We start from the raw sequence: 24995 nt of genomic DNA on the forward strand, positions 1-24995 counted from the left end.
TCATACTTTTTTTTTTTTTCCTTTTTCCTCCTGCTCTTCTACCCGAACGATTCGAACCCTTAAAAAACATAAAACAAACTGTATGTGCAAAAACGTGTTTCGCCGCCCCTAACCGCGGCCTTGTGAGGGGCAAATTAGCAGGCAGCACAGGAACAAAGGGCAAAAAAAAAAAAAGGGGTGCAACACGAGGACTTCCCAGGAGGTCACCCATCCTAGTACTACTCTCGCCCAAGCGCGCTTAACTTCGGAGTTCTGATGGGATCCGGTGCATTAGTGCTGGTATGATCGCACCCGTTTCTGTTACCCTCTCCATCCTACCAATCCCTTCCCCGGCTTCACTCTCCCCCACGTTCTTTTCCACATTCCTACATCAAATAAAATAGAAAATTAAAATCCAACTCACGCAAAAATCGAGATATATAAAAAATTTTGACAATGAGCGCCATTAAACAATAAAACTGAACCGAACTGCATTCATGACGGGTTAAACAAATCAAAATCATACTTTTTTTTTTTTTTCCTTTTTCCTCCTGCTCTTCTACCCGAACGATTCGAACCCTTAAAAAACATAAAACAAACTGTATGTGCAAAAACGTGTTTCGCCGCCCCTAACCGCGGCCTTGTGAGGGGCAAATTAGCAGGCAGCACAGGAACAAAGGGCAAAAAAAAAAAAAGGGGTGCAACACGAGGACTTCCCAGGAGGTCACCCATCCTAGTACTACTCTCGCCCAAGCGCGCTTAACTTCGGAGTTCTGATGGGATCCGGTGCATTAGTGCTGGTATGATCGCACCCGTTTCTGTTACCCTCTCCATCCTACCAATCCCTTCCCCGGCTTCACTCTCCCCCACGTTCTTTTCCACATTCCTACATCAAATAAAATAGAAAATTAAAATCCAACTCACGCAAAAATCGAGATATATAAAAAATTTTGACAATGAGCGCCATTAAACAATAAAACTGAACCGAACTGCATTCATGACGGGTTAAACAAATCAAAATCATACTTTTTTTTTTTTTCCTTTTTCCTCCTGCTCTTCTACCCGAACGATTCGAACCCTTAAAAAACATAAAACAAACTGTATGTGCAAAAACGTGTTTCGCCGCCCCTAACCGCGGCCTTGTGAGGGGCAAATTAGCAGGCAGCACAGGAACAAAGGGCAAAAAAAAAAAAAGGGGTGCAACACGAGGACTTCCCAGGAGGTCACGCATCCTAGTACTACTCTCGCCCAAGCGCGCTTAACTTCGGAGTTCTGATGGGATCCGGTGCATTAGTGCTGGTATGATCGCACCCGTTTCTGTTACCCTCTCCATCCTACCAATCCCTTCCCCGGCTTCACTCTCCCCCACGTTCTTTTCCACATTCCTACATCAAATAAAATAGAAAATTAAAATCCAACTCACGCAAAAATCGAGATATATAAAAAATTTTGACAATGAGCGCCATTAAACAATAAAACTGAACCGAACTGCATTCATGACGGGTTAAACAAATCAAAATCATACTTTTTTTTTTTTTCCTTTTTCCTCCTGCTCTTCTACCCGAACGATTCGAACCCTTAAAAAACATAAAACAAACTGTATGTGCAAAAACGTGTTTCGCCGCCCCTAACCGCGGCCTTGTGAGGGGCAAATTAGCAGGCAGCACAGGAACAAAGGGCAAAAAAAAAAAAAGGGGTGCAACACGAGGACTTCCCAGGAGGTCACGCATCCTAGTACTACTCTCGCCCAAGCGCGCTTAACTTCGGAGTTCTGATGGGATCCGGTGCATTAGTGCTGGTATGATCGCACCCGTTTCTGTTACCCTCTCCATCCTACCAATCCCTTCCCCGGCTTCACTCTCCCCCACGTTCTTTTCCACATTCCTACATCAAATAAAATAGAAAATTAAAATCCAACTCACGCAAAAATCGAGATATATAAAAAATTTTGACAATGAGCGCCATTAAACAATAAAACTGAACCGAACTGCATTCATGACGGGTTAAACAAATCAAAATCATACTTTTTTTTTTTTTCCTTTTTCCTCCTGCTCTTCTACCCGAACGATTCGAACCCTTAAAAAACATAAAACAAACTGTATGTGCAAAAACGTGTTTCGCCGCCCCTAACCGCGGCCTTGTGAGGGGCAAATTAGCAGGCAGCACAGGAACAAAGGGCAAAAAAAAAAAAAGGGGTGCAACACGAGGACTTCCCAGGAGGTCACCCATCCTAGTACTACTCTCGCCCAAGCGCGCTTAACTTCGGAGTTCTGATGGGATCCGGTGCATTAGTGCTGGTATGATCGCACCCGTTTCTGTTACCCTCTCCATCCTACCAATCCCTTCCCCGGCTTCACTCTCCCCCACGTTCTTTTCCACATTCCTACATCAAATAAAATAGAAAATTAAAATCCAACTCACGCAAAAATCGAGATATATAAAAAATTTTGACAATGAGCGCCATTAAACAATAAAACTGAACCGAACTGCATTCATGACGGGTTAAACAAATCAAAATCATACTTTTTTTTTTTTTCCTTTTTCCTCCTGCTCTTCTACCCGAACGATTCGAACCCTTAAAAAACATAAAACAAACTGTATGTGCAAAAACGTGTTTCGCCGCCCCTAACCGCGGCCTTGTGAGGGGCAAATTAGCAGGCAGCACAGGAACAAAGGGCAAAAAAAAAAAAAGGGGTGCAACACGAGGACTTCCCAGGAGGTCACCCATCCTAGTACTACTCTCGCCCAAGCGCGCTTAACTTCGGAGTTCTGATGGGATCCGGTGCATTAGTGCTGGTATGATCGCACCCGTTTCTGTTACCCTCTCCATCCTACCAATCCCTTCCCCGGCTTCACTCTCCCCCACGTTCTTTTCCACATTCCTACATCAAATAAAATAGAAAATTAAAATCCAACTCACGCAAAAATCGAGATATATAAAAAATTTTGACAATGAGCGCCATTAAACAATAAAACTGAACCGAACTGCATTCATGACGGGTTAAACAAATCAAAATCATACTTTTTTTTTTTTTCCTTTTTCCTCCTGCTCTTCTACCCGAACGATTCGAACCCTTAAAAAACATAAAACAAACTGTATGTGCAAAAACGTGTTTCGCCGCCCCTAACCGCGGCCTTGTGAGGGGCAAATTAGCAGGCAGCACAGGAACAAAGGGCAAAAAAAAAAAAAGGGGTGCAACACGAGGACTTCCCAGGAGGTCACCCATCCTAGTACTACTCTCGCCCAAGCGCGCTTAACTTCGGAGTTCTGATGGGATCCGGTGCATTAGTGCTGGTATGATCGCACCCGTTTCTGTTACCCTCTCCATCCTACCAATCCCTTCCCCGGCTTCACTCTCCCCCACGTTCTTTTCCACATTCCTACATCAAATAAAATAGAAAATTAAAATCCAACTCACGCAAAAATCGAGATATATAAAAAATTTTGACAATGAGCGCCATTAAACAATAAAACTGAACCGAACTGCATTCATGACGGGTTAAACAAATCAAAATCATACTTTTTTTTTTTTTCCTTTTTCCTCCTGCTCTTCTACCCGAACGATTCGAACCCTTAAAAAACATAAAACAAACTGTATGTGCAAAAACGTGTTTCGCCGCCCCTAACCGCGGCCTTGTGAGGGGCAAATTAGCAGGCAGCACAGGAACAAAGGGCAAAAAAAAAAAAAGGGGTGCAACACGAGGACTTCCCAGGAGGTCACCCATCCTAGTACTACTCTCGCCCAAGCGCGCTTAACTTCGGAGTTCTGATGGGATCCGGTGCATTAGTGCTGGTATGATCGCACCCGTTTCTGTTACCCTCTCCATCCTACCAATCCCTTCCCCGGCTTCACTCTCCCCCACGTTCTTTTCCACATTCCTACATCAAATAAAATAGAAAATTAAAATCCAACTCACGCAAAAATCGAGATATATAAAAAATTTTGACAATGAGCGCCATTAAACAATAAAACTGAACCGAACTGCATTCATGACGGGTTAAACAAATCAAAATCATACTTTTTTTTTTTTTCCTTTTTCCTCCTGCTCTTCTACCCGAACGATTCGAACCCTTAAAAAACATAAAACAAACTGTATGTGCAAAAACGTGTTTCGCCGCCCCTAACCGCGGCCTTGTGAGGGGCAAATTAGCAGGCAGCACAGGAACAAAGGGCAAAAAAAAAAAAAGGGGTGCAACACGAGGACTTCCCAGGAGGTCACCCATCCTAGTACTACTCTCGCCCAAGCGCGCTTAACTTCGGAGTTCTGATGGGATCCGGTGCATTAGTGCTGGTATGATCGCACCCGTTTCTGTTACCCTCTCCATCCTACCAATCCCTTCCCCGGCTTCACTCTCCCCCACGTTCTTTTCCACATTCCTACATCAAATAAAATAGAAAATTAAAATCCAACTCACGCAAAAATCGAGATATATAAAAAATTTTGACAATGAGCGCCATTAAACAATAAAACTGAACCGAACTGCATTCATGACGGGTTAAACAAATCAAAATCATACTTTTTTTTTTTTTCCTTTTTCCTCCTGCTCTTCTACCCGAACGATTCGAACCCTTAAAAAACATAAAACAAACTGTATGTGCAAAAACGTGTTTCGCCGCCCCTAACCGCGGCCTTGTGAGGGGCAAATTAGCAGGCAGCACAGGAACAAAGGGCAAAAAAAAAAAAAGGGGTGCAACACGAGGACTTCCCAGGAGGTCACCCATCCTAGTACTACTCTCGCCCAAGCGCGCTTAACTTCGGAGTTCTGATGGGATCCGGTGCATTAGTGCTGGTATGATCGCACCCGTTTCTGTTACCCTCTCCATCCTACCAATCCCTTCCCCGGCTTCACTCTCCCCCACGTTCTTTTCCACATTCCTACATCAAATAAAATAGAAAATTAAAATCCAACTCACGCAAAAATCGAGATATATAAAAAATTTTGACAATGAGCGCCATTAAACAATAAAACTGAACCGAACTGCATTCATGACGGGTTAAACAAATCAAAATCATACTTTTTTTTTTTTTCCTTTTTCCTCCTGCTCTTCTACCCGAACGATTCGAACCCTTAAAAAACATAAAACAAACTGTATGTGCAAAAACGTGTTTCGCCGCCCCTAACCGCGGCCTTGTGAGGGGCAAATTAGCAGGCAGCACAGGAACAAAGGGCAAAAAAAAAAAAAGGGGTGCAACACGAGGACTTCCCAGGAGGTCACCCATCCTAGTACTACTCTCGCCCAAGCGCGCTTAACTTCGGAGTTCTGATGGGATCCGGTGCATTAGTGCTGGTATGATCGCACCCGTTTCTGTTACCCTCTCCATCCTACCAATCCCTTCCCCGGCTTCACTCTCCCCCACGTTCTTTTCCACATTCCTACATCAAATAAAATAGAAAATTAAAATCCAACTCACGCAAAAATCGAGATATATAAAAAATTTCGACAATGAGCGCCATTAAACAATAAAACTGAACCGAACTGCATTCATGACGGGTTAAACAAATCAAAATCATACTTTTTTTTTTTTTCCTTTTTCCTCCTGCTCTTCTACCCGAACGATTCGAACCCTTAAAAAACATAAAACAAACTGTATGTGCAAAAACGTGTTTCGCCGCCCCTAACCGCGGCCTTGTGAGGGGCAAATTAGCAGGCAGCACAGGAACAAAGGGCAAAAAAAAAAAAAGGGGTGCAACACGAGGACTTCCCAGGAGGTCACCCATCCTAGTACTACTCTCGCCCAAGCGCGCTTAACTTCGGAGTTCTGATGGGATCCGGTGCATTAGTGCTGGTATGATCGCACCCGTTTCTGTTACCCTCTCCATCCTACCAATCCCTTCCCCGGCTTCACTCTCCCCCACGTTCTTTTCCACATTCCTACATCAAATAAAATAGAAAATTAAAATCCAACTCACGCAAAAATCGAGATATATAAAAAATTTTGACAATGAGCGCCATTAAACAATAAAACTGAACCGAACTGCATTCATGACGGGTTAAACAAATCAAAATCATACTTTTTTTTTTTTTCCTTTTTCCTCCTGCTCTTCTACCCGAACGATTCGAACCCTTAAAAAACATAAAACAAACTGTATGTGCAAAAACGTGTTTCGCCGCCCCTAACCGCGGCCTTGTGAGGGGCAAATTAGCAGGCAGCACAGGAACAAAGGGCAAAAAAAAAAAAAGGGGTGCAACACGAGGACTTCCCAGGAGGTCACCCATCCTAGTACTACTCTCGCCCAAGCGCGCTTAACTTCGGAGTTCTGATGGGATCCGGTGCATTAGTGCTGGTATGATCGCACCCGTTTCTGTTACCCTCTCCATCCTACCAATCCCTTCCCCGGCTTCACTCTCCCCCACGTTCTTTTCCACATTCCTACATCAAATAAAATAGAAAATTAAAATCCAACTCACGCAAAAATCGAGATATATAAAAAATTTTGACAATGAGCGCCATTAAACAATAAAACTGAACCGAACTGCATTCATGACGGGTTAAACAAATCAAAATCATACCTTTTTTTTTTTTCCTTTTTCCTCCTGCTCTTCTACCCGAACGATTCGAACCCTTAAAAAACATAAAACAAACTGTATGTGCAAAAACGTGTTTCGCCGCCCCTAACCGCGGCCTTATGAGGGGCAAATTAGCAGGCAGCACAGGAACAAAGGGCAAAAAAAAAAAAAGGGGTGCAACACGAGGACTTCCCAGGAGGTCACCCATCCTAGTACTACTCTCGCCCAAGCGCGCTTAACTTCGGAGTTCTGATGGGATCCGGTGCATTAGTGCTGGTATGATCGCACCCGTTTCTGTTACCCTCTCCATCCTACCAATCCCTTCCCCGGCTTCACTCTCCCCCACGTTCTTTTCCACATTCCTACATCAAATAAAATAGAACAGTAAAATCCAACTCACGCAAAAATCGAGATATATAAAAAATTTCGACAATGAGCGCCATTAAACAATAAAACTGAACCGAACTGCATTCATGACGGGTTAAACAAATCAAAATCATACTTTTTTTTTTTTTCCTTTTTCCTCCTGCTCTTCTACCCGAACGATTCGAACCCTTAAAAAACATAAAACAAACTGTATGTGCAAAAACGTGTTTCGCCGCCCCTAACCGCGGCCTTGTGAGGGGCAAATTAGCAGGCAGCACAGGAACAAAGGGCAAAAAAAAAAAAAGGGGTGCAACACGAGGACTTCCCAGGAGGTCACCCATCCTAGTACTACTCTCGCCCAAGCGCGCTTAACTTCGGAGTTCTGATGGGATCCGGTGCATTAGTGCTGGTATGATCGCACCCGTTTCTGTTACCCTCTCCATCCTACCAATCCCTTCCCCGGCTTCACTCTCCCCCACGTTCTTTTCCACATTCCTACATCAAATAAAATAGAAAATTAAAATCCAACTCACGCAAAAATCGAGATATATAAAAAATTTTGACAATGAGCGCCATTAAACAATAAAACTGAACCGAACTGCATTCATGACGGGTTAAACAAATCAAAATCATACTTTTTTTTTTTTTCCTTTTTCCTCCTGCTCTTCTACCCGAACGATTCGAACCCTTAAAAAACATAAAACAAACTGTATGTGCAAAAACGTGTTTCGCCGCCCCTAACCGCGGCCTTGTGAGGGGCAAATTAGCAGGCAGCACAGGAACAAAGGGCAAAAAAAAAAAAAGGGGTGCAACACGAGGACTTCCCAGGAGGTCACCCATCCTAGTACTACTCTCGCCCAAGCGCGCTTAACTTCGGAGTTCTGATGGGATCCGGTGCATTAGTGCTGGTATGATCGCACCCGTTTCTGTTACCCTCTCCATCCTACCAATCCCTTCCCCGGCTTCACTCTCCCCCACGTTCTTTTCCACATTCCTACATCAAATAAAATAGAAAATTAAAATCCAACTCACGCAAAAATCGAGATATATAAAAAATTTTGACAATGAGCGCCATTAAACAATAAAACTGAACCGAACTGCATTCATGACGGGTTAAACAAATCAAAATCATACTTTTTTTTTTTTTCCTTTTTCCTCCTGCTCTTCTACCCGAACGATTCGAACCCTTAAAAAACATAAAACAAACTGTATGTGCAAAAACGTGTTTCGCCGCCCCTAACCGCGGCCTTGTGAGGGGCAAATTAGCAGGCAGCACAGGAACAAAGGGCAAAAAAAAAAAAAGGGGTGCAACACGAGGACTTCCCAGGAGGTCACCCATCCTAGTACTACTCTCGCCCAAGCGCGCTTAACTTCGGAGTTCTGATGGGATCCGGTGCATTAGTGCTGGTATGATCGCACCCGTTTCTGTTACCCTCTCCATCCTACCAATCCCTTCCCCGGCTTCACTCTCCCCCACGTTCTTTTCCACATTCCTACATCAAATAAAATAGAAAATTAAAATCCAACTCACGCAAAAATCGAGATATATAAAAAATTTTGACAATGAGCGCCATTAAACAATAAAACTGAACCGAACTGCATTCATGACGGGTTAAACAAATCAAAATCATACTTTTTTTTTTTTTCCTTTTTCCTCCTGCTCTTCTACCCGAACGATTCGAACCCTTAAAAAACATAAAACAAACTGTATGTGCAAAAACGTGTTTCGCCGCCCCTAACCGCGGCCTTGTGAGGGGCAAATTAGCAGGCAGCACAGGAACAAAGGGCAAAAAAAAAAAAAGGGGTGCAACACGAGGACTTCCCAGGAGGTCACCCATCCTAGTACTACTCTCGCCCAAGCGCGCTTAACTTCGGAGTTCTGATGGGATCCGGTGCATTAGTGCTGGTATGATCGCACCCGTTTCTGTTACCCTCTCCATCCTACCAATCCCTTCCCCGGCTTCACTCTCCCCCACGTTCTTTTCCACATTCCTACATCAAATAAAATAGAAAATTAAAATCCAACTCACGCAAAAATCGAGATATATAAAAAATTTTGACAATGAGCGCCATTAAACAATAAAACTGAACCGAACTGCATTCATGACGGGTTAAACAAATCAAAATCATACTTTTTTTTTTTTTTCCTTTTTCCTCCTGCTCTTCTACCCGAACGATTCGAACCCTTAAAAAACATAAAACAAACTGTATGTGCAAAAACGTGTTTCGCCGCCCCTAACCGCGGCCTTGTGAGGGGCAAATTAGCAGGCAGCACAGGAACAAAGGGCAAAAAAAAAAAAAGGGGTGCAACACGAGGACTTCCCAGGAGGTCACCCATCCTAGTACTACTCTCGCCCAAGCGCGCTTAACTTCGGAGTTCTGATGGGATCCGGTGCATTAGTGCTGGTATGATCGCACCCGTTTCTGTTACCCTCTCCATCCTACCAATCCCTTCCCCGGCTTCACTCTCCCCCACGTTCTTTTCCACATTCCTACATCAAATAAAATAGAAAATTAAAATCCAACTCACGCAAAAATCGAGATATATAAAAAATTTTGACAATGAGCGCCATTAAACAATAAAACTGAACCGAACTGCATTCATGACGGGTTAAACAAATCAAAATCATACTTTTTTTTTTTTTTCCTTTTTCCTCCTGCTCTTCTACCCGAACGATTCGAACCCTTAAAAAACATAAAACAAACTGTATGTGCAAAAACGTGTTTCGCCGCCCCTAACCGCGGCCTTGTGAGGGGCAAATTAGCAGGCAGCACAGGAACAAAGGGCAAAAAAAAAAAAAGGGGTGCAACACGAGGACTTCCCAGGAGGTCACCCATCCTAGTACTACTCTCGCCCAAGCGCGCTTAACTTCGGAGTTCTGATGGGATCCGGTGCATTAGTGCTGGTATGATCGCACCCGTTTCTGTTACCCTCTCCATCCTACCAATCCCTTCCCCGGCTTCACTCTCCCCCACGTTCTTTTCCACATTCCTACATCAAATAAAATAGAAAATTAAAATCCAACTCACGCAAAAATCGAGATATATAAAAAATTTTGACAATGAGCGCCATTAAACAATAAAACTGAACCGAACTGCATTCATGACGGGTTAAACAAATCAAAATCATACTTTTTTTTTTTTTTCCTTTTTCCTCCTGCTCTTCTACCCGAACGATTCGAACCCTTAAAAAACATAAAACAAACTGTATGTGCAAAAACGTGTTTCGCCGCCCCTAACCGCGGCCTTGTGAGGGGCAAATTAGCAGGCAGCACAGGAACAAAGGGCAAAAAAAAAAAAAGGGGTGCAACACGAGGACTTCCCAGGAGGTCACCCATCCTAGTACTACTCTCGCCCAAGCGCGCTTAACTTCGGAGTTCTGATGGGATCCGGTGCATTAGTGCTGGTATGATCGCACCCGTTTCTGTTACCCTCTCCATCCTACCAATCCCTTCCCCGGCTTCACTCTCCCCCACGTTCTTTTCCACATTCCTACATCAAATAAAATAGAAAATTAAAATCCAACTCACGCAAAAATCGAGATATATAAAAAATTTTGACAATGAGCGCCATTAAACAATAAAACTGAACCGAACTGCATTCATGACGGGTTAAACAAATCAAAATCATACTTTTTTTTTTTTTTCCTTTTTCCTCCTGCTCTTCTACCCGAACGATTCGAACCCTTAAAAAACATAAAACAAACTGTATGTGCAAAAACGTGTTTCGCCGCCCCTAACCGCGGCCTTGTGAGGGGCAAATTAGCAGGCAGCACAGGAACAAAGGGCAAAAAAAAAAAAAGGGGTGCAACACGAGGACTTCCCAGGAGGTCACCCATCCTAGTACTACTCTCGCCCAAGCGCGCTTAACTTCGGAGTTCTGATGGGATCCGGTGCATTAGTGCTGGTATGATCGCACCCGTTTCTGTTACCCTCTCCATCCTACCAATCCCTTCCCCGGCTTCACTCTCCCCCACGTTCTTTTCCACATTCCTACATCAAATAAAATAGAAAATTAAAATCCAACTCACGCAAAAATCGAGATATATAAAAAATTTTGACAATGAGCGCCATTAAACAATAAAACTGAACCGAACTGCATTCATGACGGGTTAAACAAATCAAAATCATACTTTTTTTTTTTTTTCCTTTTTCCTCCTGCTCTTCTACCCGAACGATTCGAACCCTTAAAAAACATAAAACAAACTGTATGTGCAAAAACGTGTTTCGCCGCCCCTAACCGCGGCCTTGTGAGGGGCAAATTAGCAGGCAGCACAGGAACAAAGGGCAAAAAAAAAAAAAGGGGTGCAACACGAGGACTTCCCAGGAGGTCACCCATCCTAGTACTACTCTCGCCCAAGCGCGCTTAACTTCGGAGTTCTGATGGGATCCGGTGCATTAGTGCTGGTATGATCGCACCCGTTTCTGTTACCCTCTCCATCCTACCAATCCCTTCCCCGGCTTCACTCTCCCCCACGTTCTTTTCCACATTCCTACATCAAATAAAATAGAAAATTAAAATCCAACTCACGCAAAAATCGAGATATATAAAAAATTTTGACAATGAGCGCCATTAAACAATAAAACTGAACCGAACTGCATTCATGACGGGTTAAACAAATCAAAATCATACTTTTTTTTTTTTTTCCTTTTTCCTCCTGCTCTTCTACCCGAACGATTCGAACCCTTAAAAAACATAAAACAAACTGTATGTGCAAAAACGTGTTTCGCCGCCCCTAACCGCGGCCTTGTGAGGGGCAAATTAGCAGGCAGCACAGGAACAAAGGGCAAAAAAAAAAAAAGGGGTGCAACACGAGGACTTCCCAGGAGGTCACCCATCCTAGTACTACTCTCGCCCAAGCGCGCTTAACTTCGGAGTTCTGATGGGATCCGGTGCATTAGTGCTGGTATGATCGCACCCGTTTCTGTTACCCTCTCCATCCTACCAATCCCTTCCCCGGCTTCACTCTCCCCCACGTTCTTTTCCACATTCCTACATCAAATAAAATAGAAAATTAAAATCCAACTCACGCAAAAATCGAGATATATAAAAAATTTTGACAATGAGCGCCATTAAACAATAAAACTGAACCGAACTGCATTCATGACGGGTTAAACAAATCAAAATCATACTTTTTTTTTTTTTTCCTTTTTCCTCCTGCTCTTCTACCCGAACGATTCGAACCCTTAAAAAACATAAAACAAACTGTATGTGCAAAAACGTGTTTCGCCGCCCCTAACCGCGGCCTTGTGAGGGGCAAATTAGCAGGCAGCACAGGAACAAAGGGCAAAAAAAAAAAAAGGGGTGCAACACGAGGACTTCCCAGGAGGTCACCCATCCTAGTACTACTCTCGCCCAAGCGCGCTTAACTTCGGAGTTCTGATGGGATCCGGTGCATTAGTGCTGGTATGATCGCACCCGTTTCTGTTACCCTCTCCATCCTACCAATCCCTTCCCCGGCTTCACTCTCCCCCACGTTCTTTTCCACATTCCTACATCAAATAAAATAGAAAATTAAAATCCAACTCACGCAAAAATCGAGATATATAAAAAATTTTGACAATGAGCGCCATTAAACAATAAAACTGAACCGAACTGCATTCATGACGGGTTAAACAAATCAAAATCATACTTTTTTTTTTTTTTCCTTTTTCCTCCTGCTCTTCTACCCGAACGATTCGAACCCTTAAAAAACATAAAACAAACTGTATGTGCAAAAACGTGTTTCGCCGCCCCTAACCGCGGCCTTGTGAGGGGCAAATTAGCAGGCAGCACAGGAACAAAGGGCAAAAAAAAAAAAAGGGGTGCAACACGAGGACTTCCCAGGAGGTCACCCATCCTAGTACTACTCTCGCCCAAGCGCGCTTAACTTCGGAGTTCTGATGGGATCCGGTGCATTAGTGCTGGTATGATCGCACCCGTTTCTGTTACCCTCTCCATCCTACCAATCCCTTCCCCGGCTTCACTCTCCCCCACGTTCTTTTCCACATTCCTACATCAAATAAAATAGAAAATTAAAATCCAACTCACGCAAAAATCGAGATATATAAAAAATTTTGACAATGAGCGCCATTAAACAATAAAACTGAACCGAACTGCATTCATGACGGGTTAAACAAATCAAAATCATACTTTTTTTTTTTTTTCCTTTTTCCTCCTGCTCTTCTACCCGAACGATTCGAACCCTTAAAAAACATAAAACAAACTGTATGTGCAAAAACGTGTTTCGCCGCCCCTAACCGCGGCCTTGTGAGGGGCAAATTAGCAGGCAGCACAGGAACAAAGGGCAAAAAAAAAAAAAGGGGTGCAACACGAGGACTTCCCAGGAGGTCACCCATCCTAGTACTACTCTCGCCCAAGCGCGCTTAACTTCGGAGTTCTGATGGGATCCGGTGCATTAGTGCTGGTATGATCGCACCCGTTTCTGTTACCCTCTCCATCCTACCAATCCCTTCCCCGGCTTCACTCTCCCCCACGTTCTTTTCCACATTCCTACATCAAATAAAATAGAAAATTAAAATCCAACTCACGCAAAAATCGAGATATATAAAAAATTTTGACAATGAGCGCCATTAAACAATAAAACTGAACCGAACTGCATTCATGACGGGTTAAACAAATCAAAATCATACTTTTTTTTTTTTTTCCTTTTTCCTCCTGCTCTTCTACCCGAACGATTCGAACCCTTAAAAAACATAAAACAAACTGTATGTGCAAAAACGTGTTTCGCCGCCCCTAACCGCGGCCTTGTGAGGGGCAAATTAGCAGGCAGCACAGGAACAAAGGGCAAAAAAAAAAAAAGGGGTGCAACACGAGGACTTCCCAGGAGGTCACCCATCCTAGTACTACTCTCGCCCAAGCGCGCTTAACTTCGGAGTTCTGATGGGATCCGGTGCATTAGTGCTGGTATGATCGCACCCGTTTCTGTTACCCTCTCCATCCTACCAATCCCTTCCCCGGCTTCACTCTCCCCCACGTTCTTTTCCACATTCCTACATCAAATAAAATAGAAAATTAAAATCCAACTCACGCAAAAATCGAGATATATAAAAAATTTTGACAATGAGCGCCATTAAACAATAAAACTGAACCGAACTGCATTCATGACGGGTTAAACAAATCAAAATCATACTTTTTTTTTTTTTTCCTTTTTCCTCCTGCTCTTCTACCCGAACGATTCGAACCCTTAAAAAACATAAAACAAACTGTATGTGCAAAAACGTGTTTCGCCGCCCCTAACCGCGGCCTTGTGAGGGGCAAATTAGCAGGCAGCACAGGAACAAAGGGCAAAAAAAAAAAAAGGGGTGCAACACGAGGACTTCCCAGGAGGTCACCCATCCTAGTACTACTCTCGCCCAAGCGCGCTTAACTTCGGAGTTCTGATGGGATCCGGTGCATTAGTGCTGGTATGATCGCACCCGTTTCTGTTACCCTCTCCATCCTACCAATCCCTTCCCCGGCTTCACTCTCCCCCACGTTCTTTTCCACATTCCTACATCAAATAAAATAGAAAATTAAAATCCAACTCACGCAAAAATCGAGATATATAAAAAATTTTGACAATGAGCGCCATTAAACAATAAAACTGAACCGAACTGCATTCATGACGGGTTAAACAAATCAAAATCATACTTTTTTTTTTTTTTCCTTTTTCCTCCTGCTCTTCTACCCGAACGATTCGAACCCTTAAAAAACATAAAACAAACTGTATGTGCAAAAACGTGTTTCGCCGCCCCTAACCGCGGCCTTGTGAGGGGCAAATTAGCAGGCAGCACAGGAACAAAGGGCAAAAAAAAAAAAAGGGGTGCAACACGAGGACTTCCCAGGAGGTCACCCATCCTAGTACTACTCTCGCCCAAGCGCGCTTAACTTCGGAGTTCTGATGGGATCCGGTGCATTAGTGCTGGTATGATCGCACCCGTTTCTGTTACCCTCTCCATCCTACCAATCCCTTCCCCGGCTTCACTCTCCCCCACGTTCTTTTCCACATTCCTACATCAAATAAAATAGAAAATTAAAATCCAACTCACGCAAAAATCGAGATATATAAAAAATTTTGACAATGAGCGCCATTAAACAATAAAACTGAACCGAACTGCATTCATGACGGGTTAAACAAATCAAAATCATACTTTTTTTTTTTTTCCTTTTTCCTCCTGCTCTTCTACCCGAACGATTCGAACCCTTAAAAAACATAAAACAAACTGTATGTGCAAAAACGTGTTTCGCCGCCCCTAACCGCGGCCTTGTGAGGGGCAAATTAGCAGGCAGCACAGGAACAAAGGGCAAAAAAAAAAAAAGGGGTGCAACACGAGGACTTCCCAGGAGGTCACCCATCCTAGTACTACTCTCGCCCAAGCGCGCTTAACTTCGGAGTTCTGATGGGATCCGGTGCATTAGTGCTGGTATGATCGCACCCGTTTCTGTTACCCTCTCCATCCTACCAATCCCTTCCCCGGCTTCACTCTCCCCCACGTTCTTTTCCACATTCCTACATCAAATAAAATAGAAAATTAAAATCCAACTCACGCAAAAATCGAGATATATAAAAAATTTTGACAATGAGCGCCATTAAACAATAAAACTGAACCGAACTGCATTCATGACGGGTTAAACAAATCAAAATCATACTTTTTTTTTTTTTCCTTTTTCCTCCTGCTCTTCTACCCGAACGATTCGAACCCTTAAAAAACATAAAACAAACTGTATGTGCAAAAACGTGTTTCGCCGCCCCTAACCGCGGCCTTGTGAGGGGCAAATTAGCAGGCAGCACAGGAACAAAGGGCAAAAAAAAAAAAAGGGGTGCAACACGAGGACTTCCCAGGAGGTCACCCATCCTAGTACTACTCTCGCCCAAGCGCGCTTAACTTCGGAGTTCTGATGGGATCCGGTGCATTAGTGCTGGTATGATCGCACCCGTTTCTGTTACCCTCTCCATCCTACCAATCCCTTCCCCGGCTTCACTCTCCCCCACGTTCTTTTCCACATTCCTACATCAAATAAAATAGAAAATTAAAATCCAACTCACGCAAAAATCGAGATATATAAAAAATTTTGACAATGAGCGCCATTAAACAATAAAACTGAACCGAACTGCATTCATGACGGGTTAAACAAATCAAAATCATACTTTTTTTTTTTTTCCTTTTTCCTCCTGCTCTTCTACCCGAACGATTCGAACCCTTAAAAAACATAAAACAAACTGTATGTGCAAAAACGTGTTTCGCCGCCCCTAACCGCGGCCTTGTGAGGGGCAAATTAGCAGGCAGCACAGGAACAAAGGGCAAAAAAAAAAAAAGGGGTGCAACACGAGGACTTCCCAGGAGGTCACCCATCCTAGTACTACTCTCGCCCAAGCGCGCTTAACTTCGGAGTTCTGATGGGATCCGGTGCATTAGTGCTGGTATGATCGCACCCGTTTCTGTTACCCTCTCCATCCTACCAATCCCTTCCCCGGCTTCACTCTCCCCCACGTTCTTTTCCACATTCCTACATCAAATAAAATAGAAAATTAAAATCCAACTCACGCAAAAATCGAGATATATAAAAAATTTTGACAATGAGCGCCATTAAACAATAAAACTGAACCGAACTGCATTCATGACGGGTTAAACAAATCAAAATCATACTTTTTTTTTTTTTCCTTTTTCCTCCTGCTCTTCTACCCGAACGATTCGAACCCTTAAAAAACATAAAACAAACTGTATGTGCAAAAACGTGTTTCGCCGCCCCTAACCGCGGCCTTGTGAGGGGCAAATTAGCAGGCAGCACAGGAACAAAGGGCAAAAAAAAAAAAAGGGGTGCAACACGAGGACTTCCCAGGAGGTCACCCATCCTAGTACTACTCTCGCCCAAGCGCGCTTAACTTCGGAGTTCTGATGGGATCCGGTGCATTAGTGCTGGTATGATCGCACCCGTTTCTGTTACCCTCTCCATCCTACCAATCCCTTCCCCGGCTTCACTCTCCCCCACGTTCTTTTCCACATTCCTACATCAAATAAAATAGAAAATTAAAATCCAACTCACGCAAAAATCGAGATATATAAAAAATTTTGACAATGAGCGCCATTAAACAATAAAACTGAACCGAACTGCATTCATGACGGGTTAAACAAATCAAAATCATACTTTTTTTTTTTTTCCTTTTTCCTCCTGCTCTTCTACCCGAACGATTCGAACCCTTAAAAAACATAAAACAAACTGTATGTGCAAAAACGTGTTTCGCCGCCCCTAACCGCGGCCTTGTGAGGGGCAAATTAGCAGGCAGCACAGGAACAAAGGGCAAAAAAAAAAAAAGGGGTGCAACACGAGGACTTCCCAGGAGGTCACCCATCCTAGTACTACTCTCGCCCAAGCGCGCTTAACTTCGGAGTTCTGATGGGATCCGGTGCATTAGTGCTGGTATGATCGCACCCGTTTCTGTTACCCTCTCCATCCTACCAATCCCTTCCCCGGCTTCACTCTCCCCCACGTTCTTTTCCACATTCCTACATCAAATAAAATAGAAAATTAAAATCCAACTCACGCAAAAATCGAGATATATAAAAAATTTTGACAATGAGCGCCATTAAACAATAAAACTGAACCGAACTGCATTCATGACGGGTTAAACAAATCAAAATCATACTTTTTTTTTTTTTCCTTTTTCCTCCTGCTCTTCTACCCGAACGATTCGAACCCTTAAAAAACATAAAACAAACTGTATGTGCAAAAACGTGTTTCGCCGCCCCTAACCGCGGCCTTGTGAGGGGCAAATTAGCAGGCAGCACAGGAACAAAGGGCAAAAAAAAAAAAAGGGGTGCAACACGAGGACTTCCCAGGAGGTCACCCATCCTAGTACTACTCTCGCCCAAGCGCGCTTAACTTCGGAGTTCTGATGGGATCCGGTGCATTAGTGCTGGTATGATCGCACCCGTTTCTGTTACCCTCTCCATCCTACCAATCCCTTCCCCGGCTTCACTCTCCCCCACGTTCTTTTCCACATTCCTACATCAAATAAAATAGAAAATTAAAATCCAACTCACGCAAAAATCGAGATATATAAAAAATTTTGACAATGAGCGCCATTAAACAATAAAACTGAACCGAACTGCATTCATGACGGGTTAAACAAATCAAAATCATACTTTTTTTTTTTTTCCTTTTTCCTCCTGCTCTTCTACCCGAACGATTCGAACCCTTAAAAAACATAAAACAAACTGTATGTGCAAAAACGTGTTTCGCCGCCCCTAACCGCGGCCTTGTGAGGGGCAAATTAGCAGGCAGCACAGGAACAAAGGGCAAAAAAAAAAAAAGGGGTGCAACACGAGGACTTCCCAGGAGGTCACCCATCCTAGTACTACTCTCGCCCAAGCGCGCTTAACTTCGGAGTTCTGATGGGATCCGGTGCATTAGTGCTGGTATGATCGCACCCGTTTCTGTTACCCTCTCCATCCTACCAATCCCTTCCCCGGCTTCACTCTCCCCCACGTTCTTTTCCACATTCCTACATCAAATAAAATAGAAAATTAAAATCCAACTCACGCAAAAATCGAGATATATAAAAAATTTTGACAATGAGCGCCATTAAACAATAAAACTGAACCGAACTGCATTCATGACGGGTTAAACAAATCAAAATCATACTTTTTTTTTTTTTCCTTTTTCCTCCTGCTCTTCTACCCGAACGATTCGAACCCTTAAAAAACATAAAACAAACTGTATGTGCAAAAACGTGTTTCGCCGCCCCTAACCGCGGCCTTGTGAGGGGCAAATTAGCAGGCAGCACAGGAACAAAGGGCAAAAAAAAAAAAAGGGGTGCAACACGAGGACTTCCCAGGAGGTCACCCATCCTAGTACTACTCTCGCCCAAGCGCGCTTAACTTCGGAGTTCTGATGGGATCCGGTGCATTAGTGCTGGTATGATCGCACCCGTTTCTGTTACCCTCTCCATCCTACCAATCCCTTCCCCGGCTTCACTCTCCCCCACGTTCTTTTCCACATTCCTACATCAAATAAAATAGAAAATTAAAATCCAACTCACGCAAAAATCGAGATATATAAAAAATTTTGACAATGAGCGCCATTAAACAATAAAACTGAACCGAACTGCATTCATGACGGGTTAAACAAATCAAAATCATACTTTTTTTTTTTTTCCTTTTTCCTCCTGCTCTTCTACCCGAACGATTCGAACCCTTAAAAAACATAAAACAAACTGTATGTGCAAAAACGTGTTTCGCCGCCCCTAACCGCGGCCTTGTGAGGGGCAAATTAGCAGGCAGCACAGGAACAAAGGGCAAAAAAAAAAAAAGGGGTGCAACACGAGGACTTCCCAGGAGGTCACCCATCCTAGTACTACTCTCGCCCAAGCGCGCTTAACTTCGGAGTTCTGATGGGATCCGGTGCATTAGTGCTGGTATGATCGCACCCGTTTCTGTTACCCTCTCCATCCTACCAATCCCTTCCCCGGCTTCACTCTCCCCCACGTTCTTTTCCACATTCCTACATCAAATAAAATAGAAAATTAAAATCCAACTCACGCAAAAATCGAGATATATAAAAAATTTTGACAATGAGCGCCATTAAACAATAAAACTGAACCGAACTGCATTCATGACGGGTTAAACAAATCAAAATCATACTTTTTTTTTTTTTCCTTTTTCCTCCTGCTCTTCTACCCGAACGATTCGAACCCTTAAAAAACATAAAACAAACTGTATGTGCAAAAACGTGTTTCGCCGCCCCTAACCGCGGCCTTGTGAGGGGCAAATTAGCAGGCAGCACAGGAACAAAGGGCAAAAAAAAAAAAAGGGGTGCAACACGAGGACTTCCCAGGAGGTCACCCATCCTAGTACTACTCTCGCCCAAGCGCGCTTAACTTCGGAGTTCTGATGGGATCCGGTGCATTAGTGCTGGTATGATCGCACCCGTTTCTGTTACCCTCTCCATCCTACCAATCCCTTCCCCGGCTTCACTCTCCCCCACGTTCTTTTCCACATTCCTACATCAAATAAAATAGAAAATTAAAATCCAACTCACGCAAAAATCGAGATATATAAAAAATTTTGACAATGAGCGCCATTAAACAATAAAACTGAACCGAACTGCATTCATGACGGGTTAAACAAATCAAAATCATACTTTTTTTTTTTTTCCTTTTTCCTCCTGCTCTTCTACCCGAACGATTCGAACCCTTAAAAAACATAAAACAAACTGTATGTGCAAAAACGTGTTTCGCCGCCCCTAACCGCGGCCTTGTGAGGGGCAAATTAGCAGGCAGCACAGGAACAAAGGGCAAAAAAAAAAAAAGGGGTGCAACACGAGGACTTCCCAGGAGGTCACCCATCCTAGTACTACTCTCGCCCAAGCGCGCTTAACTTCGGAGTTCTGATGGGATCCGGTGCATTAGTGCTGGTATGATCGCACCCGTTTCTGTTACCCTCTCCATCCTACCAATCCCTTCCCCGGCTTCACTCTCCCCCACGTTCTTTTCCACATTCCTACATCAAATAAAATAGAAAATTAAAATCCAACTCACGCAAAAATCGAGATATATAAAAAATTTTGACAATGAGCGCCATTAAACAATAAAACTGAACCGAACTGCATTCATGACGGGTTAAACAAATCAAAATCATACTTTTTTTTTTTTTCCTTTTTCCTCCTGCTCTTCTACCCGAACGATTCGAACCCTTAAAAAACATAAAACAAACTGTATGTGCAAAAACGTGTTTCGCCGCCCCTAACCGCGGCCTTGTGAGGGGCAAATTAGCAGGCAGCACAGGAACAAAGGGCAAAAAAAAAAAAAGGGGTGCAACACGAGGACTTCCCAGGAGGTCACCCATCCTAGTACTACTCTCGCCCAAGCGCGCTTAACTTCGGAGTTCTGATGGGATCCGGTGCATTAGTGCTGGTATGATCGCACCCGTTTCTGTTACCCTCTCCATCCTACCAATCCCTTCCCCGGCTTCACTCTCCCCCACGTTCTTTTCCACATTCCTACATCAAATAAAATAGAAAATTAAAATCCAACTCACGCAAAAATCGAGATATATAAAAAATTTTGACAATGAGCGCCATTAAACAATAAAACTGAACCGAACTGCATTCATGACGGGTTAAACAAATCAAAATCATACTTTTTTTTTTTTTCCTTTTTCCTCCTGCTCTTCTACCCGAACGATTCGAACCCTTAAAAAACATAAAACAAACTGTATGTGCAAAAACGTGTTTCGCCGCCCCTAACCGCGGCCTTGTGAGGGGCAAATTAGCAGGCAGCACAGGAACAAAGGGCAAAAAAAAAAAAAGGGGTGCAACACGAGGACTTCCCAGGAGGTCACCCATCCTAGTACTACTCTCGCCCAAGCGCGCTTAACTTCGGAGTTCTGATGGGATCCGGTGCATTAGTGCTGGTATGATCGCACCCGTTTCTGTTACCCTCTCCATCCTACCAATCCCTTCCCCGGCTTCACTCTCCCCCACGTTCTTTTCCACATTCCTACATCAAATAAAATAGAAAATTAAAATCCAACTCACGCAAAAATCGAGATATATAAAAAATTTTGACAATGAGCGCCATTAAACAATAAAACTGAACCGAACTGCATTCATGACGGGTTAAACAAATCAAAATCATACTTTTTTTTTTTTTCCTTTTTCCTCCTGCTCTTCTACCCGAACGATTCGAACCCTTAAAAAACATAAAACAAACTGTATGTGCAAAAACGTGTTTCGCCGCCCCCTAACCGCGGCCTTGTGAGGGGCAAATTAGCAGGCAGCACAGGAACAAAGGGCAAAAAAAAAAAAAGGGGTGCAACACGAGGACTTCCCAGGAGGTCACCCATCCTAGTACTACTCTCGCCCAAGCGCGCTTAACTTCGGAGTTCTGATGGGATCCGGTGCATTAGTGCTGGTATGATCGCACCCGTTTCTGTTACCCTCTCCATCCTACCAATCCCTTCCCCGGCTTCACTCTCCCCCACGTTCTTTTCCACATTCCTACATCAAATAAAATAGAAAATTAAAATCCAACTCACGCAAAAATCGAGATATATAAAAAATTTTGACAATGAGCGCCATTAAACAATAAAACTGAACCCGAACTGCATTCATGACGGGTTAAACAAATCAAAATCATACTTTTTTTTTTTTTCCTTTTTCCTCCTGCTCTTCTACCCGAACGATTCGAACCCTTAAAAACATAAAACAAACTGTATGTGCAAAAACGTGTTTCGCCGCCCCTAACCGCGGCCTTGTGAGGGGCAAATTAGCAGGCAGCACAGGAACAAAGGGCAAAAAAAAAAAAAGGGGTGCAACACGAGGACTTCCAGGAGGTCACCCATCCTAGTACTACTCTCGCCCAAGCGCGCTTAACTTCGGAGTTCTGATGGGATCCGGTGCATTAGTGCTGGTATGATCGCACCCGTTTCTGTTACCCTCTCCATCCTACCAATCCCTTCCCCGGCTTCACTCTCCCCACGTTCTTTTCCACATTCCTACATCAAATAAAATAGAAAATTAAAATCCAACTCACGCAAAAATCGAGATATATAAAAAATTTTGACAATGAGCGCCATTAAACAATAAAACTGAACCGAACTGCATTCATGACGGGTTAAACAAATCAAAATCATACTTTTTTTTTTTTTCCTTTTTCCTCCTGCTCTTCTACCCGAACGATTCGAACCCTTAAAAAACATAAAACAAACTGTATGTGCAAAAACGTGTTTCGCCGCCCCTAACCGCGGCCTTGTGAGGGGCAAATTAGCAGGCAGCACAGGAACAAAGGGCAAAAAAAAAAAAAGGGGTGCAACACGAGGACTTCCCAGGAGGTCACCCATCCTAGTACTACTCTCGCCCAAGCGCGCTTAACTTCGGAGTTCTGATGGGATCCGGTGCATTAGTGCTGGTATGATCGCACCCGTTTCTGTTACCCTCTCCATCCTACCAATCCCTTCCCCGGCTTCACTCTCCCCCACGTTCTTTTCCACATTCCTACATCAAATAAAATAGAAAATTAAAATCCAACTCACGCAAAAATCGAGATATATAAAAAATTTTGACAATGAGCGCCATTAAACAATAAAACTGAACCGAACTGCATTCATGACGGGTTAAACAAATCAAAATCATACTTTTTTTTTTTTTTCCTTTTTCCTCCTGCTCTTCTACCCGAACGATTCGAACCCTTAAAAAACATAAAACAAACTGTATGTGCAAAAAACGTGTTTTCGCCGCCCCTAACCGCGGCCTTGTGAGGGGCAAATTAGCAGGCAGCACAGGAACAAAGGGCAAAAAAAAAAAAAAGGGGTGCAACACGAGGACTTCCCAGGAGGTCACCCATCCTAGTACTACTCTCGCCCAAGCGCGCTTAACTTCGGAGTTCTGATGGGATCCGGTGCATTAGTGCTGGTATGATCGCACCCGTTTCTGTTACCCTCTCCATCCTACCAATCCCTTCCCCGGCTTCACTCTCCCCCACGTTCTTTTCACATTCCTACATCAAATAAAATAGAAAATTAAAATCCAACTCACGCAAAAAATCGAGATATATAAAAAATTTTGACAATGAGCGCCATTAAACCAATAAAACTGAACCGAACTGCATTCATGACGGGTTAAAACAAATCAAAATCATACTTTTTTTTTTTTTCCTTTTTCCTCCTGCTCTTCTACCCGAACGATTCGAACCCTTAAAAAACATAAAACAAACTGTATGTGCAAAAACGTGTTTCGCCGCCCCTAACCGCGGCCTTGTGAGGGGCAAATTAGCAGGCAGCACAGGAACAAAGGGCAAAAAAAAAAAAAGGGGTGCAACACGAGGACTTCCCAGGAGGTCACCCATCCCTAGTACTACTCTCGCCCAAGCGCGCTTAACTTCGGAGTTCTGATGGGATCCGGTGCATTAGTGCTGGTATGATCGCACCCGTTTCTGTTACCCTCTCCATCCTACCAATCCCTTCCCCGGCTTCACTCTCCCCCACGTTCTTTTCCACATTCCTACATCAAATAAAATAGAAAATTAAAATCCAACTCACGCAAAAATCGAGATATATAAAAAATTTTGACAATGAGCGCCATTAAACAATAAAACTGAACCGAACTGCATTCATGACGGGTTTAAACAAATCAAAATCATACTTTTTTTTTTTTTTCCTTTTTCCTCCTGCTCTTCTACCCGAACGATTCGAACCCTTAAAAAACATAAAACAAACTGTATGTGCAAAAACGTGTTTCGCCGCCCCTAACCGCGGCCTTGTGAGGGGCAAATTAGCAGGCAGCACAGGAACAAAGGGCAAAAAAAAAAAAAAGGGGTGCAACACGAGGACTTCCCAGGAGGTCACCCATCCTAGTACTACTCTCGCCCAAGCGCGCTTAACTTCGGAGTTCTGATGGGATCCGGTGCATTAGTGCTGGTATGATCGCACCCGTTTCTGTTACCCTCTCCATCCTACCAATCCCTTCCCCGGCTTCACTCTCCCCCACGTTCTTTTCCACATTCCTACATCAAATAAAATAGAAAATTAAAATCCAACTCACGCAAAAATCGAGATATATAAAAAATTTTGACAATGAGCGCCATTAAACAATAAAACTGAACCGAACTGCATTCATGACGGGTTAAACAAATCAAAATCATACTTTTTTTTTTTTTTTCCTTTTTCCTCCTGCTCTTCTACCCGAACGATTCGAACCCTTAAAAAACATAAAACAAACCTGTATGTGCAAAAACGTGTTTCGCCGCCCCTAACCGCGGCCTTGTGAGGGGCAAATTAGCAGGCAGCACAGGAACAAAGGGCAAAAAAAAAAAAAAGGGGTGCAACACGAGGACTTCCCAGGAGGTCACCCATCCTAGTACTACTCTCGCCCAAGCGCGCTTAACTTCGGAGTTCTGATGGGATCCGGTGCATTAGTGCTGGTATGATCGCACCCGTTTCTGTTACCCTCTCCATCCTACCAATCCCTTCCCCGGCTTCACTCTCCCCCACGTTCTTTTCCACATTCCTACATCAAATAAAATAGAAAATTAAAATCCAACTCACGCAAAAATCGAGATATATAAAAAATTTTGACAATGAGCGCCATTAAACAATAAAACTGAACCGAACTGCATTCATGACGGGTTAAACAAATCAAAATCATACTTTTTTTTTTTTT

At 43.4% G+C, this 24995-nt stretch overlaps 50 non-coding genes across 50 annotated transcripts; all 50 read right to left on the reverse strand.

Moving 5' to 3' along the window:
• Window positions 1-174: 174 nt before the first annotated feature.
• On the reverse strand, window positions 175-293 carry LOC137964118 (5S ribosomal RNA). The gene has a single exon (XR_011115341.1). It is a non-coding gene; the product is annotated as a 5S ribosomal RNA (ribosomal RNA).
• A 381-nt stretch (window positions 294-674) lies between these two features.
• On the reverse strand, window positions 675-793 carry LOC137964120 (5S ribosomal RNA). The gene has a single exon (XR_011115343.1). It is a non-coding gene; the product is annotated as a 5S ribosomal RNA (ribosomal RNA).
• Window positions 794-1173: 380 nt separating this feature from the next.
• LOC137964238 (5S ribosomal RNA) lies at window positions 1174-1292 on the reverse strand. The gene has a single exon (XR_011115456.1). It is a non-coding gene; the product is annotated as a 5S ribosomal RNA (ribosomal RNA).
• A 380-nt stretch (window positions 1293-1672) lies between these two features.
• LOC137964240 (5S ribosomal RNA) lies at window positions 1673-1791 on the reverse strand. The gene has a single exon (XR_011115457.1). It is a non-coding gene; the product is annotated as a 5S ribosomal RNA (ribosomal RNA).
• Window positions 1792-2171: 380 nt separating this feature from the next.
• LOC137964121 (5S ribosomal RNA) lies at window positions 2172-2290 on the reverse strand. The gene has a single exon (XR_011115344.1). It is a non-coding gene; the product is annotated as a 5S ribosomal RNA (ribosomal RNA).
• Window positions 2291-2670: 380 nt separating this feature from the next.
• On the reverse strand, window positions 2671-2789 carry LOC137964122 (5S ribosomal RNA). The gene has a single exon (XR_011115345.1). It is a non-coding gene; the product is annotated as a 5S ribosomal RNA (ribosomal RNA).
• Window positions 2790-3169: 380 nt separating this feature from the next.
• LOC137964123 (5S ribosomal RNA) lies at window positions 3170-3288 on the reverse strand. Its single transcript, XR_011115346.1, has one exon. It is a non-coding gene; the product is annotated as a 5S ribosomal RNA (ribosomal RNA).
• A 380-nt stretch (window positions 3289-3668) lies between these two features.
• Window positions 3669-3787, reverse strand: LOC137964124 (5S ribosomal RNA). Its single transcript, XR_011115347.1, has one exon. It is a non-coding gene; the product is annotated as a 5S ribosomal RNA (ribosomal RNA).
• Window positions 3788-4167: 380 nt separating this feature from the next.
• On the reverse strand, window positions 4168-4286 carry LOC137964125 (5S ribosomal RNA). Its single transcript, XR_011115348.1, has one exon. It is a non-coding gene; the product is annotated as a 5S ribosomal RNA (ribosomal RNA).
• Window positions 4287-4666: 380 nt separating this feature from the next.
• LOC137964126 (5S ribosomal RNA) lies at window positions 4667-4785 on the reverse strand. Its single transcript, XR_011115349.1, has one exon. It is a non-coding gene; the product is annotated as a 5S ribosomal RNA (ribosomal RNA).
• A 380-nt stretch (window positions 4786-5165) lies between these two features.
• On the reverse strand, window positions 5166-5284 carry LOC137964127 (5S ribosomal RNA). Its single transcript, XR_011115350.1, has one exon. It is a non-coding gene; the product is annotated as a 5S ribosomal RNA (ribosomal RNA).
• A 380-nt stretch (window positions 5285-5664) lies between these two features.
• Window positions 5665-5783, reverse strand: LOC137964128 (5S ribosomal RNA). Its single transcript, XR_011115351.1, has one exon. It is a non-coding gene; the product is annotated as a 5S ribosomal RNA (ribosomal RNA).
• Window positions 5784-6163: 380 nt separating this feature from the next.
• Window positions 6164-6282, reverse strand: LOC137964129 (5S ribosomal RNA). Its single transcript, XR_011115352.1, has one exon. It is a non-coding gene; the product is annotated as a 5S ribosomal RNA (ribosomal RNA).
• A 380-nt stretch (window positions 6283-6662) lies between these two features.
• On the reverse strand, window positions 6663-6781 carry LOC137964131 (5S ribosomal RNA). Its single transcript, XR_011115354.1, has one exon. It is a non-coding gene; the product is annotated as a 5S ribosomal RNA (ribosomal RNA).
• Window positions 6782-7161: 380 nt separating this feature from the next.
• On the reverse strand, window positions 7162-7280 carry LOC137964132 (5S ribosomal RNA). The gene has a single exon (XR_011115355.1). It is a non-coding gene; the product is annotated as a 5S ribosomal RNA (ribosomal RNA).
• A 380-nt stretch (window positions 7281-7660) lies between these two features.
• Window positions 7661-7779, reverse strand: LOC137964133 (5S ribosomal RNA). The gene has a single exon (XR_011115356.1). It is a non-coding gene; the product is annotated as a 5S ribosomal RNA (ribosomal RNA).
• A 380-nt stretch (window positions 7780-8159) lies between these two features.
• Window positions 8160-8278, reverse strand: LOC137964134 (5S ribosomal RNA). The gene has a single exon (XR_011115357.1). It is a non-coding gene; the product is annotated as a 5S ribosomal RNA (ribosomal RNA).
• Window positions 8279-8658: 380 nt separating this feature from the next.
• LOC137964135 (5S ribosomal RNA) lies at window positions 8659-8777 on the reverse strand. Its single transcript, XR_011115358.1, has one exon. It is a non-coding gene; the product is annotated as a 5S ribosomal RNA (ribosomal RNA).
• Window positions 8778-9158: 381 nt separating this feature from the next.
• Window positions 9159-9277, reverse strand: LOC137964136 (5S ribosomal RNA). Its single transcript, XR_011115359.1, has one exon. It is a non-coding gene; the product is annotated as a 5S ribosomal RNA (ribosomal RNA).
• Window positions 9278-9658: 381 nt separating this feature from the next.
• LOC137964137 (5S ribosomal RNA) lies at window positions 9659-9777 on the reverse strand. The gene has a single exon (XR_011115360.1). It is a non-coding gene; the product is annotated as a 5S ribosomal RNA (ribosomal RNA).
• A 381-nt stretch (window positions 9778-10158) lies between these two features.
• Window positions 10159-10277, reverse strand: LOC137964138 (5S ribosomal RNA). Its single transcript, XR_011115361.1, has one exon. It is a non-coding gene; the product is annotated as a 5S ribosomal RNA (ribosomal RNA).
• A 381-nt stretch (window positions 10278-10658) lies between these two features.
• LOC137964139 (5S ribosomal RNA) lies at window positions 10659-10777 on the reverse strand. Its single transcript, XR_011115362.1, has one exon. It is a non-coding gene; the product is annotated as a 5S ribosomal RNA (ribosomal RNA).
• A 381-nt stretch (window positions 10778-11158) lies between these two features.
• On the reverse strand, window positions 11159-11277 carry LOC137964140 (5S ribosomal RNA). The gene has a single exon (XR_011115363.1). It is a non-coding gene; the product is annotated as a 5S ribosomal RNA (ribosomal RNA).
• Window positions 11278-11658: 381 nt separating this feature from the next.
• LOC137964142 (5S ribosomal RNA) lies at window positions 11659-11777 on the reverse strand. Its single transcript, XR_011115365.1, has one exon. It is a non-coding gene; the product is annotated as a 5S ribosomal RNA (ribosomal RNA).
• A 381-nt stretch (window positions 11778-12158) lies between these two features.
• LOC137964143 (5S ribosomal RNA) lies at window positions 12159-12277 on the reverse strand. Its single transcript, XR_011115366.1, has one exon. It is a non-coding gene; the product is annotated as a 5S ribosomal RNA (ribosomal RNA).
• Window positions 12278-12658: 381 nt separating this feature from the next.
• LOC137964144 (5S ribosomal RNA) lies at window positions 12659-12777 on the reverse strand. Its single transcript, XR_011115367.1, has one exon. It is a non-coding gene; the product is annotated as a 5S ribosomal RNA (ribosomal RNA).
• Window positions 12778-13158: 381 nt separating this feature from the next.
• LOC137964145 (5S ribosomal RNA) lies at window positions 13159-13277 on the reverse strand. The gene has a single exon (XR_011115368.1). It is a non-coding gene; the product is annotated as a 5S ribosomal RNA (ribosomal RNA).
• A 381-nt stretch (window positions 13278-13658) lies between these two features.
• LOC137964146 (5S ribosomal RNA) lies at window positions 13659-13777 on the reverse strand. The gene has a single exon (XR_011115369.1). It is a non-coding gene; the product is annotated as a 5S ribosomal RNA (ribosomal RNA).
• Window positions 13778-14158: 381 nt separating this feature from the next.
• LOC137964147 (5S ribosomal RNA) lies at window positions 14159-14277 on the reverse strand. Its single transcript, XR_011115370.1, has one exon. It is a non-coding gene; the product is annotated as a 5S ribosomal RNA (ribosomal RNA).
• Window positions 14278-14658: 381 nt separating this feature from the next.
• LOC137964148 (5S ribosomal RNA) lies at window positions 14659-14777 on the reverse strand. Its single transcript, XR_011115371.1, has one exon. It is a non-coding gene; the product is annotated as a 5S ribosomal RNA (ribosomal RNA).
• A 380-nt stretch (window positions 14778-15157) lies between these two features.
• On the reverse strand, window positions 15158-15276 carry LOC137964150 (5S ribosomal RNA). The gene has a single exon (XR_011115372.1). It is a non-coding gene; the product is annotated as a 5S ribosomal RNA (ribosomal RNA).
• A 380-nt stretch (window positions 15277-15656) lies between these two features.
• LOC137964151 (5S ribosomal RNA) lies at window positions 15657-15775 on the reverse strand. Its single transcript, XR_011115373.1, has one exon. It is a non-coding gene; the product is annotated as a 5S ribosomal RNA (ribosomal RNA).
• A 380-nt stretch (window positions 15776-16155) lies between these two features.
• On the reverse strand, window positions 16156-16274 carry LOC137964152 (5S ribosomal RNA). The gene has a single exon (XR_011115374.1). It is a non-coding gene; the product is annotated as a 5S ribosomal RNA (ribosomal RNA).
• A 380-nt stretch (window positions 16275-16654) lies between these two features.
• Window positions 16655-16773, reverse strand: LOC137964154 (5S ribosomal RNA). Its single transcript, XR_011115376.1, has one exon. It is a non-coding gene; the product is annotated as a 5S ribosomal RNA (ribosomal RNA).
• Window positions 16774-17153: 380 nt separating this feature from the next.
• Window positions 17154-17272, reverse strand: LOC137964156 (5S ribosomal RNA). Its single transcript, XR_011115377.1, has one exon. It is a non-coding gene; the product is annotated as a 5S ribosomal RNA (ribosomal RNA).
• A 380-nt stretch (window positions 17273-17652) lies between these two features.
• On the reverse strand, window positions 17653-17771 carry LOC137964157 (5S ribosomal RNA). The gene has a single exon (XR_011115378.1). It is a non-coding gene; the product is annotated as a 5S ribosomal RNA (ribosomal RNA).
• A 380-nt stretch (window positions 17772-18151) lies between these two features.
• Window positions 18152-18270, reverse strand: LOC137964158 (5S ribosomal RNA). Its single transcript, XR_011115379.1, has one exon. It is a non-coding gene; the product is annotated as a 5S ribosomal RNA (ribosomal RNA).
• Window positions 18271-18650: 380 nt separating this feature from the next.
• On the reverse strand, window positions 18651-18769 carry LOC137964159 (5S ribosomal RNA). The gene has a single exon (XR_011115380.1). It is a non-coding gene; the product is annotated as a 5S ribosomal RNA (ribosomal RNA).
• Window positions 18770-19149: 380 nt separating this feature from the next.
• LOC137964160 (5S ribosomal RNA) lies at window positions 19150-19268 on the reverse strand. The gene has a single exon (XR_011115381.1). It is a non-coding gene; the product is annotated as a 5S ribosomal RNA (ribosomal RNA).
• A 380-nt stretch (window positions 19269-19648) lies between these two features.
• On the reverse strand, window positions 19649-19767 carry LOC137964161 (5S ribosomal RNA). Its single transcript, XR_011115382.1, has one exon. It is a non-coding gene; the product is annotated as a 5S ribosomal RNA (ribosomal RNA).
• A 380-nt stretch (window positions 19768-20147) lies between these two features.
• Window positions 20148-20266, reverse strand: LOC137964162 (5S ribosomal RNA). Its single transcript, XR_011115383.1, has one exon. It is a non-coding gene; the product is annotated as a 5S ribosomal RNA (ribosomal RNA).
• Window positions 20267-20646: 380 nt separating this feature from the next.
• LOC137964163 (5S ribosomal RNA) lies at window positions 20647-20765 on the reverse strand. Its single transcript, XR_011115384.1, has one exon. It is a non-coding gene; the product is annotated as a 5S ribosomal RNA (ribosomal RNA).
• A 380-nt stretch (window positions 20766-21145) lies between these two features.
• On the reverse strand, window positions 21146-21264 carry LOC137964164 (5S ribosomal RNA). Its single transcript, XR_011115385.1, has one exon. It is a non-coding gene; the product is annotated as a 5S ribosomal RNA (ribosomal RNA).
• A 381-nt stretch (window positions 21265-21645) lies between these two features.
• On the reverse strand, window positions 21646-21764 carry LOC137964166 (5S ribosomal RNA). The gene has a single exon (XR_011115387.1). It is a non-coding gene; the product is annotated as a 5S ribosomal RNA (ribosomal RNA).
• A 380-nt stretch (window positions 21765-22144) lies between these two features.
• On the reverse strand, window positions 22145-22262 carry LOC137964237 (5S ribosomal RNA). Its single transcript, XR_011115455.1, has one exon. It is a non-coding gene; the product is annotated as a 5S ribosomal RNA (ribosomal RNA).
• A 379-nt stretch (window positions 22263-22641) lies between these two features.
• Window positions 22642-22760, reverse strand: LOC137964167 (5S ribosomal RNA). Its single transcript, XR_011115388.1, has one exon. It is a non-coding gene; the product is annotated as a 5S ribosomal RNA (ribosomal RNA).
• A 384-nt stretch (window positions 22761-23144) lies between these two features.
• LOC137964168 (5S ribosomal RNA) lies at window positions 23145-23263 on the reverse strand. Its single transcript, XR_011115389.1, has one exon. It is a non-coding gene; the product is annotated as a 5S ribosomal RNA (ribosomal RNA).
• A 382-nt stretch (window positions 23264-23645) lies between these two features.
• LOC137964241 (5S ribosomal RNA) lies at window positions 23646-23765 on the reverse strand. The gene has a single exon (XR_011115458.1). It is a non-coding gene; the product is annotated as a 5S ribosomal RNA (ribosomal RNA).
• Window positions 23766-24148: 383 nt separating this feature from the next.
• LOC137964169 (5S ribosomal RNA) lies at window positions 24149-24267 on the reverse strand. Its single transcript, XR_011115390.1, has one exon. It is a non-coding gene; the product is annotated as a 5S ribosomal RNA (ribosomal RNA).
• A 384-nt stretch (window positions 24268-24651) lies between these two features.
• On the reverse strand, window positions 24652-24770 carry LOC137964170 (5S ribosomal RNA). Its single transcript, XR_011115391.1, has one exon. It is a non-coding gene; the product is annotated as a 5S ribosomal RNA (ribosomal RNA).
• Between the last annotated feature and the right edge of the window lie 225 nt (window positions 24771-24995).

Source organism: Aristolochia californica, unplaced genomic scaffold (genome assembly GCF_029961685.1).
Source record: "Aristolochia californica isolate CCGP_79_NKW_82.1479 unplaced genomic scaffold, dmAriCali1.0.hap1 SCAF_4, whole genome shotgun sequence".
Classification (NCBI taxonomy): Eukaryota; Viridiplantae; Streptophyta; class Magnoliopsida; order Piperales; family Aristolochiaceae; genus Aristolochia; species Aristolochia californica.